Source organism: Somniosus microcephalus, chromosome 14 (assembly GCF_052327205.1).
Source record: "Somniosus microcephalus isolate GS21.2 chromosome 14, FLI_Smic_1.0, whole genome shotgun sequence".
NCBI classification, from domain to species: domain Eukaryota; kingdom Metazoa; phylum Chordata; class Chondrichthyes; order Squaliformes; family Somniosidae; genus Somniosus; species Somniosus microcephalus.
In genome coordinates, this window is record NC_141000.1 from 103,699,974 (window position 1) to 103,714,225 (window position 14,252).

The window sequence follows — 14,252 nt, forward strand, 5'->3', positions numbered from 1 at the left end:
AGCTGTATATAGCTGTATGTATAAGACTACACTACCCAGCTGTATGTATATTAAGACTACATTACCCATGAGGCACTAGGCTACCCACAAGGCAGCAGTCAAGATGGAAGCCTCTACAGATACTGTACCTAGTCCACATGTGCTCAATAAAGTAACTAGCAAAAGCTAGCTGTGTTCATAATAAGAATGTCTATTTATTAATGAACATAAGATGGTACCAGGATGGTGAAGATCTGCTGAAAATTGTGAAAAGCAAAATGGAGAATTTGAAGCCACCAGAGCGTTTGAAACTCACAGGAAACATTGACTACAATTGGCAGACTCTTAAACAACAATTCGAACTCTATATTGTAGCCATCGGATTCGGTACGAAGCCAGACGCAAGGAAGATAGCATTGCTGCTTATGGTTGCAGGCCCACAGGCGATAGAGGTATTTAATACATTTGTATTTAATCCAGAGGAGAACAGAGAAAAATTAGAATATATGCTAAAAAAAATTGATGCACATTGCTCTCCCAAAAAGAATGAGACGTATGAAAGATACATCTTCCGTTCTCGGACACAGCAACAAAATGAGACTTTTGATAGCTTTATAACTGATCTGAAACTGAAAGCACAGACATGTAATTTCTCTGAGCTGAAATCATCCATGATTCGTGACCAGATTGTGTTTGGTATTCATGATAAAAAAGTCAGGGAACGTCTGTTGAGAGAAACCGAACTAAATTTGGAAAATGCGGTGAAAATATGCCAAGCCAGTGAGCTAGCTCGAAAGCACGCGAAGACTTTCAGTGAAATCAATAATGATGTGATTGTAATGAGTGATAATGCTGCTGTCGGTGCTGTGTCCTACAAGGGGAAGAAACATGGGCAGAACAGAAATGAAAAGCAATCGGAGGATGAAACTTTTAATTGTAAACGCTGTGGTTACAAACACCAGTTAAGACAATGCCCAGCGTTTGGAAAAATGTGCACAAAGTGCAATGGAAAGAATCACTTTGCCAAACAATGCTTTTCAAAAGTAAAAACAACGAAAGGGCAACAAGTTAATGTGATTGAGGACACTGATTTAAGTGAGACATTTTTTGTAGGAATGGTGTCATGTGACGATATCAAAAAAGATACAGAAAACGTGCAGCCCTCAGAAATGGACAATGCTGAACATAAAGTCAATGCAGTAAAAGTGGACAAATGGATGATCCCACTGCAGATAAATGGAGCATTAGTTACATTGAAACTGGACACTGGGGCAAAAGCAAACTTAATCAGTATGAGTGACATAAAAAATATGAAAGAAAAGCCCAAAATACAGAAAAAGTCAGTACTACTGAAGAGCTATAATGGACAGAAAATAGATAGCTTAAGTGTATGCAGACTTAAAGTGACAGTCAAGGACAAAGTGCATCATCTCATGTTTTCTGTTGTGGCTGAAAGACTTGATTCGATACTAGGTGACAAAGCTTGTGAAGACTTAGAACTGGTCAAGAGAGTCTACCGCATAAACTGTGCCATAAGCAGACCAGGTGACTCAGGTGATGAAGCAGAGAGCCCATCAAGGATGAAAAGGCCAAAGGGTATCCATGTCTTCAAAAAGCCTAGTTTCTCCAAGAAGAAAGAAAAAGACTTTAAGGTCAAAGAGAAGCCAAAGGAAGAAAAGCACAAAGAGGAAAAACACAAGGAGAAAAAGTCAAAAGATATAACCGCAGCAGATGTTGTTAAGCAGTGGAAAGAGAAAAAGAAAAAGAAGAAGCCTGCACCAGAGCAGGAAGCAGTTCCGGTGGATACTCCTTCTTCCCTCAGGCCAATCTTTGGTGTTCCATTAGCCGAGGCTGCTGAGAGGACTATGCTGTATGATGGGATCCAGCTGCCAGCAGTTTTTCGAGAGTGCATTGACTACATTGAGAGTTATGGCATGAAGAGTGAAGGAAACACTGAAACCCTCTCCAAGCAAAGATCGCAAGGAGACCTTGATCTATACAAGAGCAGATTGATGACCGCCAGAACAATCTCATGAAGACACATCAGACTTACCCGTGTTGAGAAGATCCACACGTGAAGTAAAAAAGCCTGATAGACTTAATCTTTGAGTACAATGTAAAGCTTTGAAAATGTGTTGACTGTTTTGAAAATGTTTATGTTTATAGAGCACTAACAAAAGTGTTACTGATATTACCTTTATTGTTTTCTTGAAAGTTGATTGATATTGATTTTGTTAAACCTCAAAGAAAGGGGGATGTAATGATCAATAACATGTCATTCTATAGTGGACACTAGGTGGAGCCGTAGAGCTGTATATAGCTGTATGTATAAGACTACACTACCCAGCTGTATGTATATTAAGACTACATTACCCATGAGGCACTAGGCTATCCACAAGGCAGCAGTCAAGATGGAAGCCTCTACAGATACTGTGCCTAGTCCACATGTGCTCAATAAAAGTGTCTAGCAAAAGCTAGCTGTGTTCATAATAAGAATGTCTATTTATTAATGAACATAAGACTACCCTCAGTGCTTCTTCCAAGTGGTGTTCAACATGGAGGAGTACTGATTCATCCGCTGAGGGAGGGTGGTAGGTGGTAATCAGCAGGAAGTTTCCTTGCCCTTCTTGAGTGAGACTTCATGGGGTCTGGAGTCAATGTTGTAGTATCTCAAAGCCCACTCCCTCTCGACTTTATACCACTGTACCTACATACCCAGGGATAGTGATGGAGGATTCTGGGACATTGGCTGAAAGGTATGACTATCAGGCTGTTGCTTGACTAGTCTGTGGGACATCTCTCCCAATTTTGACACATGTTCCCAGATGTCAGTGAGGAAGACTTTGCAGGGTTATCTGGATGTGCCTTTGTTGTGTCCAATGGCAGTGCCTAGGTGAATGCTTGCTAGTCCATTTCAGAGGGCAGTTAAGAGTCAACCAACATATAGGCCAGACCAGACAGTTTTCCTTCCCTAAACGGCATTAGTGAACCAGATGATTTTTTACTGACAATCACCATTACTAATACTTTTTATTCACGATTTATTTAATTGAGTTTAAATTCTCCAGCTGCCATGGCGGGATTTGAACTCACTGGATCCAGGCCTCTGGATTATTAGACCAGTAACATAATCACTATGCTGCCAGCACACCATGCTAATGTTCCTGCATAACCAGCATTATTACAAGTGGGCCCTGATTTCATTAATGCTAATGGGTTTTGATTGAATGGAATCTTTGGAAGCATGGTGGTAATCACCCATCATTTTGATTTAGATTTACTATTTTCAACGATAGAGAGGCAACTTATCCTTTATTAATGAAAATGGCAATATGTACCTCAAGGTATGATTAATATCAAATAAAGCCGATATACTTGGTTAAAATGCTGGATACATATGCTGAGAAAGGATGAATAATCCTGAAATACTGATTTTTTTATACATGAATGTATATAAAACAAATAACAACCAGTCAGTGTCATACAGACAGCATCTGCAGAGTTACTTGACGACTGCTTCCCAAAAGAAGCTAAATGCACACTTTGTACTATCATGGCCAAAGCAATTTCCCACGGTCACAGTGATTTAAACTATTACTGTGCGTCTATTGTTGCTTTTTCACTATGTGACATACAGTGAAGCGGATTCAGTAGTCATGTCACTGCAGTTGAGAAACACATTTATTTACGAATATAAAGCAGTATGGAGCTGATAATGTGGGCCCAGTGCATTGATGTTGGGACAGCTGATCCTTAGGGGCTGCTTGTGCCTGCAGTTCTGTAAGTTGGCCTTGCACTGTACTTACGAGTAGATAGATTAGAATACAGTTAGATTATGTTGTGGTGTTCCTGGTGCACAGCGAATTAAGTGCTAGGAGATCAATAGGGTCGAGGTGCAAGTTATCCAGTGCCCGGGATTCTTAAAGGGCTGCCGGTTGCCCTTAAAGTTGTCCTGTTATTGAGGGGCAGGGATGGCTAGAATCAGTCCATGAAGCAGACCAGCTATGAGTCAGAAGTTTGATTTAGATTTGCTATCTGCAGAAGATCCTGCAAAGAAGAGGGATCCCTATTTGGAGCTGAGGAACATCGAATCCCTAATTTTCATCGCTCCACCATTGGCGGCTCTGCCTTCAGCAGCCAAGGCCCTAAACTCTGGAATTCCCTCCCTAAACCTCTGCGCCTCTCTACCTCTCTTTCCTCCTTTAAGACACTCCTTAAAACCTACCTCTTTGACCAAGCATCTACCCTAATATCTCCTTATGTGGCTCGGTGTCAAATTTTGTTTGGTAACGCTCCTGTGAAGTGCCTTGGGATGTTTTACTACATTAAAGGCACTATATAAATAAAAGTTATTGTTGTAGAGCAGCCTGGATGAAGGTGGTTGAAACCATCAATGCTATATCACCTGTGCATTCATACTGGAAGCAGGTAAGAAAGAATTTTGCTGGTATCCAAACAGTTACCACGATAAGTGTTCTCACCTTGCCTTACCATGCATCTTACAACAGTTCATTGTAGACTTAGGGAGAATCACAGAGGGAAAATGTACAGCACAGTGACAACTGTTCAAGTACTTTCTAAATGCACAGACATGCCCATATTTTAGCAGGGCACTACCTACTGCTGCCATGCGAATGCACTTGCCCTATGACCCATTCAATGTTGAAACGACAAACATTAAGCATGGTACGAGCATACAAAAAGAGACAGGATAATAAGAACTGGTCCATCAAACCTGTCCCATCTGGTGTGGTGTAACTTCCATAAAATATCACCCCGATCACTCTCTCACTCATACTCATACACATACTCATACGCCCTATGCAGTCTTCTGGGAGAGGCAAAAGAGCAGAGAAAAAAATCTTAGCTACTTTAGGAAAAACTTTGGAAAATTCCTTACCAACCACCCCAAAGGCACGTGCTACTAACATTTGTTTACAGGAGAAGGCTGTACATAACAGGTGGCAATGAATGTAGAACAGATGAGGTTCACTTCAGGTAATATCTTTGACTAACTGTGAACATAAGAACATAAGAAATAAGAGCAGGAGTAGGCCATATGGCCCCTTGAGCCTGCTCCGCCATTCAATAAGATCATGGCTGATCATCGACCTCAACTCCACTTTCCCGCCCGATCTCCATATCCCTTGATTCCCCTAGAGTCCAAATATATATCTATCTCAGCCTTGAATATACTCAAAGACTCAGCATTCACAGCTGAAGAGAAGGTACTGGAGATTCTGGGTTTGGAGGTAAAAAGACGGTGAGAGGGTGAGGTCAGATGCTAGTGCCATCCATTGTTAATAAATCTCCATCTCCTTACTCACTCATTTGTTCACTCCCTCACACACAGAAATGCACTGTAGCATAAGACACTAGAATGTTTTGCCATGTAGGCTGTATTTCAAGGTGTGCTTTACTACCAGAATTGTAAAACATGTTTGCCTTCTGCTCCTCTATGAGCTGGATTTTGTCAATGGGGGCGCATTGGGGGCAGGACTGCTGGTTTTCAGGTTTTAGTCCCGCCCCAGCGATGTCCAGCCAACCCATGCTATTTTCCCTTGATTGACCTTGTTAAGCCCACCCTGCGGGCTTAGCCAGCCAATTAAGGGAAAGCTGGTGACAGAGGACGTCAGCGTATGACGTTTCATCTGTCAAAATTTTTTGACAGATGATTTGTCAGCGTTTGACAGCTTTGAGAAACTGTCAAACACTGCCAATCTCTGTTCTAAGGTGAGTCCTTGTACTTAAGACTCAACAAACCTCTTTCCTCAGCAGAAATCAGATGGCTGCTGCATCTGAGAATGCCGCAGCCATTCTGTCATCTCTGCTATTGAGATGAGGCACCTTCGGATCCCCAAGTGTTGAAGCCTGCAGGAGGAAACAAATGTAAGTAAACTTTTTCTAACATTTTACAGTCACCTCTCATACTTACCTCTCCACACTTGCACCCATCACTCACCTCCACAGCGCACTTTCCGATCCCTTTCACCCCCGCAGACCCACTGCTCGCCTCGCTGACTCTGGCGGGGGTCACATCCATCGGGAAGCCTGCACTTGCAGGGGTAAAATGGGGATAAGCCTCTTAACTGCCCGTTAACTACCTGTTAACAGGCAGTTAAATGGCTGTAATCCCCTTCCCACCTCAAGGAGATGGGTCCCTGCGCGACTCGGGGACCCACCTCCTGGGAAGATGGCACGGAGGCGGGTTGGGAGCGGGTTTGGTACCCGCTCCCAGTTTCTGCCATTTTCCCGGCAGTCCTGCCTCCATACCCACCTCCCCAGGGCTGGCAAAATTCCCCCCTATGTGTCCAAGATGAGGAGGTGGCAGAGCCCAATTTCTGACCTTGACCAAGCACGTCACGGCACCTTATACCATCTTCTCCTACAGGGGCAAGGACCATCTGATTTGGGGAGATGACCCTCTCCCTAACACCTGTCTGAGACTGATCCACACTGTTTGCAATTTTGGTGTCATATTTGACCCTGAAATTAGCTTCCGACCATATATCCGCGGCATAACTAAGATCGCCTATTTCCACCTTCATAACACCACCAGTCTCTGCCCCTGCCTCAGCTCATCTGCTGCTGAAACCCTCATCCATGCCTTCATTACCTCTAGACTTGACTATTCCAACGCACTCCTGGCTGGCCTCCCACGTTCTACCCTACGTAAACTTGAGGTCATCCAAAACTCGGCTGTCCGTGTCCTGACTCGCACCAAGTCCCGTTCACCCATCACCCCTGTGCTCGCTGAGCTACATTGGTTCCCGGTTAAGCAACACCGTGATTTCAAAATTCTCATCCTTGTTTTCAAATCCCTGCATGGCCTCGCCCCTCCCTATCTCTGTAATCCCCCCCAGCCCCACAACCCCTGAGCTATCTGCACTCAACCATTGGTGGCCGTGCCTTCTGTTGCCTAGGCCCTAAGCTCTGGAATTCCCTCCCTAAACCTGTCCGCTTCTCTACCTCTCTTTCCTCCTTTAAGAAGCTCCTTAAAACCTACCTCTTTGACCGTGTTTGGTCACCTGCCCTAATTTCTCCTTACGTGGCTCGGTGTCAAATTTTTTGTGAACTAACCTGTATCTAGAATAAAAACAGAAAATGCTGCAAACACTCGGTGCAGGCTCGATGGGCCGAAATGGCCTCTATCTGCACTGTGTGGTTTCTGTGATTTCTGTGACTCAGCAGGTCAGGCAGCATCTGTGGAGAGAGAAACAGAGTTAATGGCCCAGAAATTCAGGTCGGAGGCTTCCCGCGGGTGCAAGCCTCTGACCTGCACTTACCTAGCGCGCCGGCCGTTGTGCTGTGGGCCCGCGTGGGATTCCGATCCTGGGCCTGCTCCAACTGCCGGCGCGCAGTGCTTGCATATCCCAGGGGCGCAGTTAGTTCGAAGCGTCCCCTGGGATCACGTGGGCCATAAAGAGCCAATCGTAGCAGGGAATCTCTATTCATGGATTTGACAGGAAGACCTGTCAAATCTATGATTAGAGTTCAGCCCCAAAACATAACTAAAACTTCAAATAATTTTTTTTTTAAATCACATTTTTAAAATAACTATAAATTACATAAAATAACGATTTTAAACAACAATTTAAATTTTTGAAAAAATTAATTACAGTTTCTAACGGGGCTAAAAATAAACTTACCTTTCTTTAAAGTATTTAAAAATAATAAACCTGTGGAAAAAATGTTTAAATTTTACTTAATTCACCATTTACTTTGTTAAAAGCAGGCCTTGCGACTGCTTTTTAGAAGCGTAGCTCCTGGAGACTTACCCTCCCGGAGAAAGCTGCAAAGAAAACAGAAGATCCATGCGTACGCGCTGCCTCTCCGGCGCACGCGTTCGACCTGTGAACCCCTTCCTTTAAGGGAACGGAAGTTCCGGTTTCCCGCGCATGCACAGTGCATGCACGAAACCGGCACTTTCGTTGGGCCTACACGTGAGTACCCTGCGCGTACTCACCCGTGGGGACCTGAATTTCTGGCCCAATGTTTCAGCTCGCTGACCCTTCTTCCTGAAAGGTTAACTCTGTTTCTCTCTCCACGGATGCTGCCTGACCTGCTGAGTACTTCCAGCATTTTCTGTTTTTATTCCAGATTTCCAGCATCCGCAGTATTTTGCTTTTGTAACCTATATCGAGAGTCTGTTATTCCCCATGATGAGAACCACTGATCATCATGGACAATAAATAAATCAGATTAGCTTTTATTAAATGGGATTCCATCACTTTTACTGGTGGCTTGGGAGCCACATTTTGCAATTCTACTATTGCTATCTTAATGCTCAGCCCTTGCTCTCAGACCTGCTCCTGCTCTGATACTCTTAGACCCAGTCCGCACTCCCACTATCAACCTCAACCTAGGTCAATCCAATTGCCAGTGAATATGAGGTACGTAAGATACCCTATGGTATTTTCATTGAAGACCAAACAACTTTTGCAGGGAGCATGCACACTGTAAATCACAAACTCCACAAACGAACTATTTTCACAAAATACTGTACAAAAGCATTGACAATTAATATAATGCAATCCTATTGTTGTGAGCACCCTAAACTGTAACTTCTCCATTATTCCCTTTATTTTATTCATAAGAGATGTGTAAAATGTCAAAAATGTCTATCCTGTTTAAATTAAGAGATGTTAGCTTAAACTTATAAGGACCAATTTGTTAATGTTATCAATGGCATGAATGAATCTTGAGTCTATGAGTACTTGTTATAAATTCAAAGTCAGCTTCTCTGGATTTGGACACGGCCTTGTCAGATTGAGACACTGAGTGAGGCAAAGCAGTTCTCCACAGCGCGGGAGGGAAATTGATTAAGCTGCTCCCAGAGGCGGACAGCTAGAGTGGGATTACGAAAGGTCATGGAGAAAGTTGACAACTCGTGCTCTCAGCTGTGGAGAGGAGAACATTAAGGTTATTGCACTGAGTGTGCTGTACACAAACTGTTCGAGACAGATTTGCAGAGGCAATCCATCTAAAATACCTTGAATGCTCTGTAACTTGGAGACTTCTCCATCTGCCTGGTGGGAGTCACTATCCGAACTCTGGCCAAACCTTTTTTCTGTGTCTGTGGGTTGCTTGTTAGAATGGTCTTTGACTCGGTGATGAAATGGTTGGTGCTCTTCATTATTTCTTGCATTGGCTTGTTTCAGAACATGCCATCGTTCATGTACATGTAACAGAGGCTTCAGCCAGACAAGCTGCCTTCTGTGAGGATCACTTATGCATTTAGCCTGCACTTTGACCTGAGTGGAAGATCTTGGCAACCCCCTGGTTAATGCTTGTACATCAATGAAAAAAAGCAGGAATAATTCTTGCAATATTTGTAAATGGAGTGTATGGAGTTTGACTTCTATTGTGGGGACCAAAGAGGATTCAATAACATGTTTACGTGAATTAAATCAGTCTGATTAGATGGCTGGCTGACTTAAATAGAATAACTGCATGCAAGGATGAGAATGTATTTACATAATGCCAAAGAATAAATGGGAAATGCATGGTCGATATTGATGTGATCATCTGCAGTTCAATGTAGATGTAAAATAATCAATCAATAAACAAGACATTAAAAAGTAGGTTAAGGGGCATTGTTGATTTGATTATGTTGTAGACCAACTCTTGTAGATTCTTCAGTAGTCAATAATCACTTCCATAATTGTACGAGAAGTCATTCTGCCCAGTATGGACCCAAAAAGGATGATGTGAACTGTGATATTGTTCAAGTTGTTGTCTTTAGCCATATCCTGTACCTGAAAGAGTGAGTCATACTTTGCTGTGTAACATGGCGGTGAGTCAGATAACACTTTTTTCTGTTCAAAGATTTTTGTTCATGCCTGACTAACTGTTATGCTGGGTGATTATTCAGAAACACCCCAGTCACAACAGGTTGTGCTTTACATGGTGCTGCATGAAAGAAAGCATGCAAAGTGATCAAGAGTCTGTATTGCCCGATTGACTTCACCTGCCAAGATGCCACCAAGCATTTCTGAAGCATTTCTGGAGGCCCTGGTGCACCTACTTGGAAAGGACTGTCTTCTCAGGATCTTAATCAGCTAGCAGGCAGGTGCAGAGCTGTGCCACCTGCTGCAAGGACACCTGCAGCTACCATGCAGCATAAGCGGGCACATGCAGGGACAGTAACCGGCTGCTTGGCATGAAACTTAGCAGTACCTCTGTGCAGGCATATTCTAATACTCTCCTATTGGGATGGTACCATGGAGTGGCACAGAGGGCAATCTTTCTTGCAAGCATCACTTGGCGCATAGCTTCCACATCAGCAAGCATAGAACAGGGGGTGGGTGCTGGGCTGTTGTCATTAGTCTGCAGACTCGTGCCTGCACTGAGAGTTCCCTTTCCCTTCACTTTGGCCTGCCACTTGTTAATCTTTTTTTAAAAATTTGTTCCTGGGGTGTGGGCGTCACTGGCAAGGCCAGCATTTATTGCCCATCCCTAAATACCCTTGAGAAGGTGGTGGTGAGCCACTTTCTTGAACCACTGCAGTCCGTGTGGTGAAGGTACTCCCACAGTGCTGTTAGGTAGGGAGTTCCAGGATTTTGACCCAGCGACGATGAAGGAACGGCGATATATTTCTAAGTCAAGATGGTGTGTGTCTTGGAGGGGAACTTGGAGGTGGTGGTGTTCCCATGCACCTGCTGCCCTTGACCTTCTAGGTGGAAGAGGTCGTAGATTTGGGAGGTGCTGCCGAAGAAGCTTTGGTGAGTTGCTGCAGTGCATCTTGTAAATCTACTGCTTCTTTAGCCTTGGCAAATGTTTCTAAGGGCTGAGATGCCTTTTGAGACTCTCCAAAGGTTTTTTCTGACTTTTTATTCTCCTATTGTAACACTGCTTTTAATTTGACTAAACACAATTTTCTTCTCTTGGAATCTACAGCTGTTGCTGTGCAATGACCTTACGCCAGAGAATTGAGTGCTATTAACAATTGACATTTCAGGCATGTTCTGCACCAGTTCTTAACGTTTAAAATGGCCACACCTCTAGATTAACATCAATCAGTATAAATTTACAGAATAAAGCAACTAATATCTATATTTAAAAATAAACTGCACTGCAAAGCAAAATATTCAACAAATACCAAAAATACAATTATATATACATATTACAATAAGAAAGTCCCAAATGGGTTAATTACCCTACGGAAGATCAGTTTCTACTTAAATACAATAGTCTCTGATGAATGCCAATGTTCTGTTTATGACCAGGAGAATTCATCCAGTTTCACCTTTTTGCAATACCTCCTGTATGTGTTTATCCATCAAGCAGGGAATGATACTGAGCATCGAATTCCAATCAAACACCGTCTTTCAAACAAAACCCTCATACTCTTTCTCAAGCTGCTTTTATATTGCACTTCTTTTAATTTGGCTTCTGGGGGCCCAGTGTTCATGAGCTCTCAACATTTATGTTGTTAAATTCATTTTCTATAGCTTGGTGACAGATTTATAAGCTTAACTGGGTCAATGGGACCGAATTTCACCCAGCCAAATCGGGGCAGTATTGGCCTCAAAATGGAGTCAATAGACATAGGGTCATAACTCTATGTTATGACTCTATCATAGTCATAGAGACATAGGGGCTGGATTTTGCCAGCCGAGACGAGCTGGGTGCGGGACTGCTGCCTTCCGAGTTCTAATCCCGCCCCCAGCAACGTCTGATGAACAGTCGCTATTTTGCCCTGATTGGTCTTGCTAAGCCTGCCCTGTGGGCTTGCCAGCCAATTAAGGGAAAGCCAGTGTCAGATGACATCAGTACATAACGCTTCATCTGCCGATTTTCTTAAAGGGACAGGCCCCATAATTTTTTGACAGATGAACTGTCAGTGTTTGACAGCATTGAGGTGCTGTCAAACACTGACAATCACTGTCCAAAGGCGAGCCCTTGCCCGCAGGCTCACCAATGACCCTCTCCTTAGGAGAAAACAGATGGCAGTTGCATGTGAGAGTGCAGAAGCCATCTGTCAATTCTCCCGATCAGATGAGGCTTCACAGAAACATCAAATCTTGTCACCTGCAGATACATATAAACAGAATAAAAATATTTCTCACTTCATTCTCTCACATGTCATACTTACCTGTGCACCATTGCACCCATCACACTACCTCTGCAGCTGTCATTTGCACACTTACACTGCAGCAGACCCACAGCTCGCCTCACTGACCCTGGCAGGGTTTCCTGCTGTCGGGAAGCCCGTTAACAGGCAGTTAATTGGCTCTAATCCCCTTCCCGCCGCTAGGAGACGGGTCACTGCGCAAGTCGGGGACCCGCTTCCAGGGAAGATGGTTCGGGGGCGGGTTGGGAGCGGGGTTGCGACCCACTCCCAATTTTTCCCATTTTCCCAGCAGTCCCACCTCCAAACCCGCCTCCACAGGGCTGGGAAAATCCAGCCCATAGAGTCATAACATACTGCCCCATTAACGTTTGTTGGGGGAGGAATTCATTGTAGCCCTGTTCGGGGCGTTAACTTTTAAAAGTTGAGAAAATTAGCGCCAGGCGCTAATGTTTCTAAACTTTTAAAAAATTCAGTTTTGCGCTCCAGGAAGGAAGTAGAGCGCTAAATCAAGTGCTCTACTTCCTTCTTAGGGCGCTAATGTCGGAGAGCGGGGCAGAGACTTCAGTAGCGCTGCACACTGGGCCGTGCAGCGCTGCCGTGTTCAAAGGCTCTTTCCCTCCCTTAAAGGGAAGGGCCATCGCTGCAGGCTCTGCAATTTAAAAAGTACCTACCTGGACCACCAAGGCAGCCGCGATCCTATGCAATCAGACCGGTACTTAAGCAGCATGCCCGGCTGATCAATCGCGGGCAGGAACCCGCGAAAAAAACTGCAACAAGAAAGGTAAGGTTTTGTTACTTACCTCGGCCACCTTGCCTTTAATCATCGCCCCCGAAGCGGCCGCCTGCCCAATGCACGCCTCCTGCAGCTGTCGGTGTTTTCGACTGGCACTGCTGCAGGGGGCGGAAGTCAATTTCGGGTCCGGGGCGCTACCGGGGCGATGTGCACAGCGATGACGTCACAATCTCTGGGCAAAGGAGATCGGAGCATAATGCCGTAGTGCCGCCGCAAAACTCCCGCTGAATATGGCGGGAGCCGATGTCAGCGCCATGGCCGGTCACAAAGCCATTTGCGTCCCGTTAGCGTCCCCCGGGGGCACTAATGGGAGGCACAAAGGCACCTAATTTCGCCCCCATAATGTATTATCACATGTTTTTTTTACATGGTTTAGTATGAGCATGCTCAGTTCGCTCTGGCCTAATAAAGAACGCACATGGACTAGCAACTCATCGTGTCTCTGTCCTTCATTTGCTCTACCCATGTCATTATATTTTGGCGACGAGGATGGGGTCCCAAAGCCATTTTTAGGAATCTGGGAAGGACACAGTGTTCAACCTTCGAGTGAACAAGTTTAAGGTGAATTTGTGAGACCTAGACTGAATTTTTGCGATGTGGAATCGTCTGTGCTTCGCCTTCGCATGTATGTACACACAGCAACAGCGGCGCTGATTCTCACAGGTACACAGGTAGCGTGCTGAGCCACTGTTCGATGGGATCGGGACAGGATCGGGACAATAATGGCCGTGCCTATGGGATTCATCGGAAGCCTCGGCATGGTTGACCGAGCTCGCGAACCATTCAGTTCTTACATTGAGCGGATGGAGATTTTTTTGGGGCCAATAACATTATTGAGACTGAAGGTGCAGATGAGAATGTACAAGCTCAAAATAAAGTAATTCGTGAACAGAAGAAAGCATTTTTTCTAACGGAGATCCGGCCAGATGTCTACGGAACGTTGACAAACCTACTCGCGCCAGGGAAAATGAAGGATGTGTCGTTTGAAGACATTGTCGAGAAACTCGAGGACCATTTCAACCCAAAGCTGTTGGAAATAGCAGAGAGCAATAAGTTTGTTACCAGAAACCAAAAACAAAGTGAAACCATCAGTGAGTACATAAGAACATAAGAACATAAGAAATAGGAGTAGGAGTAGGCCAATCGGCCCCTCGAGCCTGCTCCACCATTCAATAAGATCATGGCTGATCTGATCCTAACCTCAAATCTTCTATCACTCTCCATCCACCCGAACCCATGTGATCTCCCGGGAGAGGCGGAAAACCAGATAAAAAACCCAATGGCCAATTTGGGAGAAAAGAATCTGGGAAATTCCTCTCCGACCCATCTAGGTGATCGAAACTCGTCCAGGAGATCACTCTGTCCCTATATTTTCTACAGTACTTACCTTCTGTAAAGGCGATC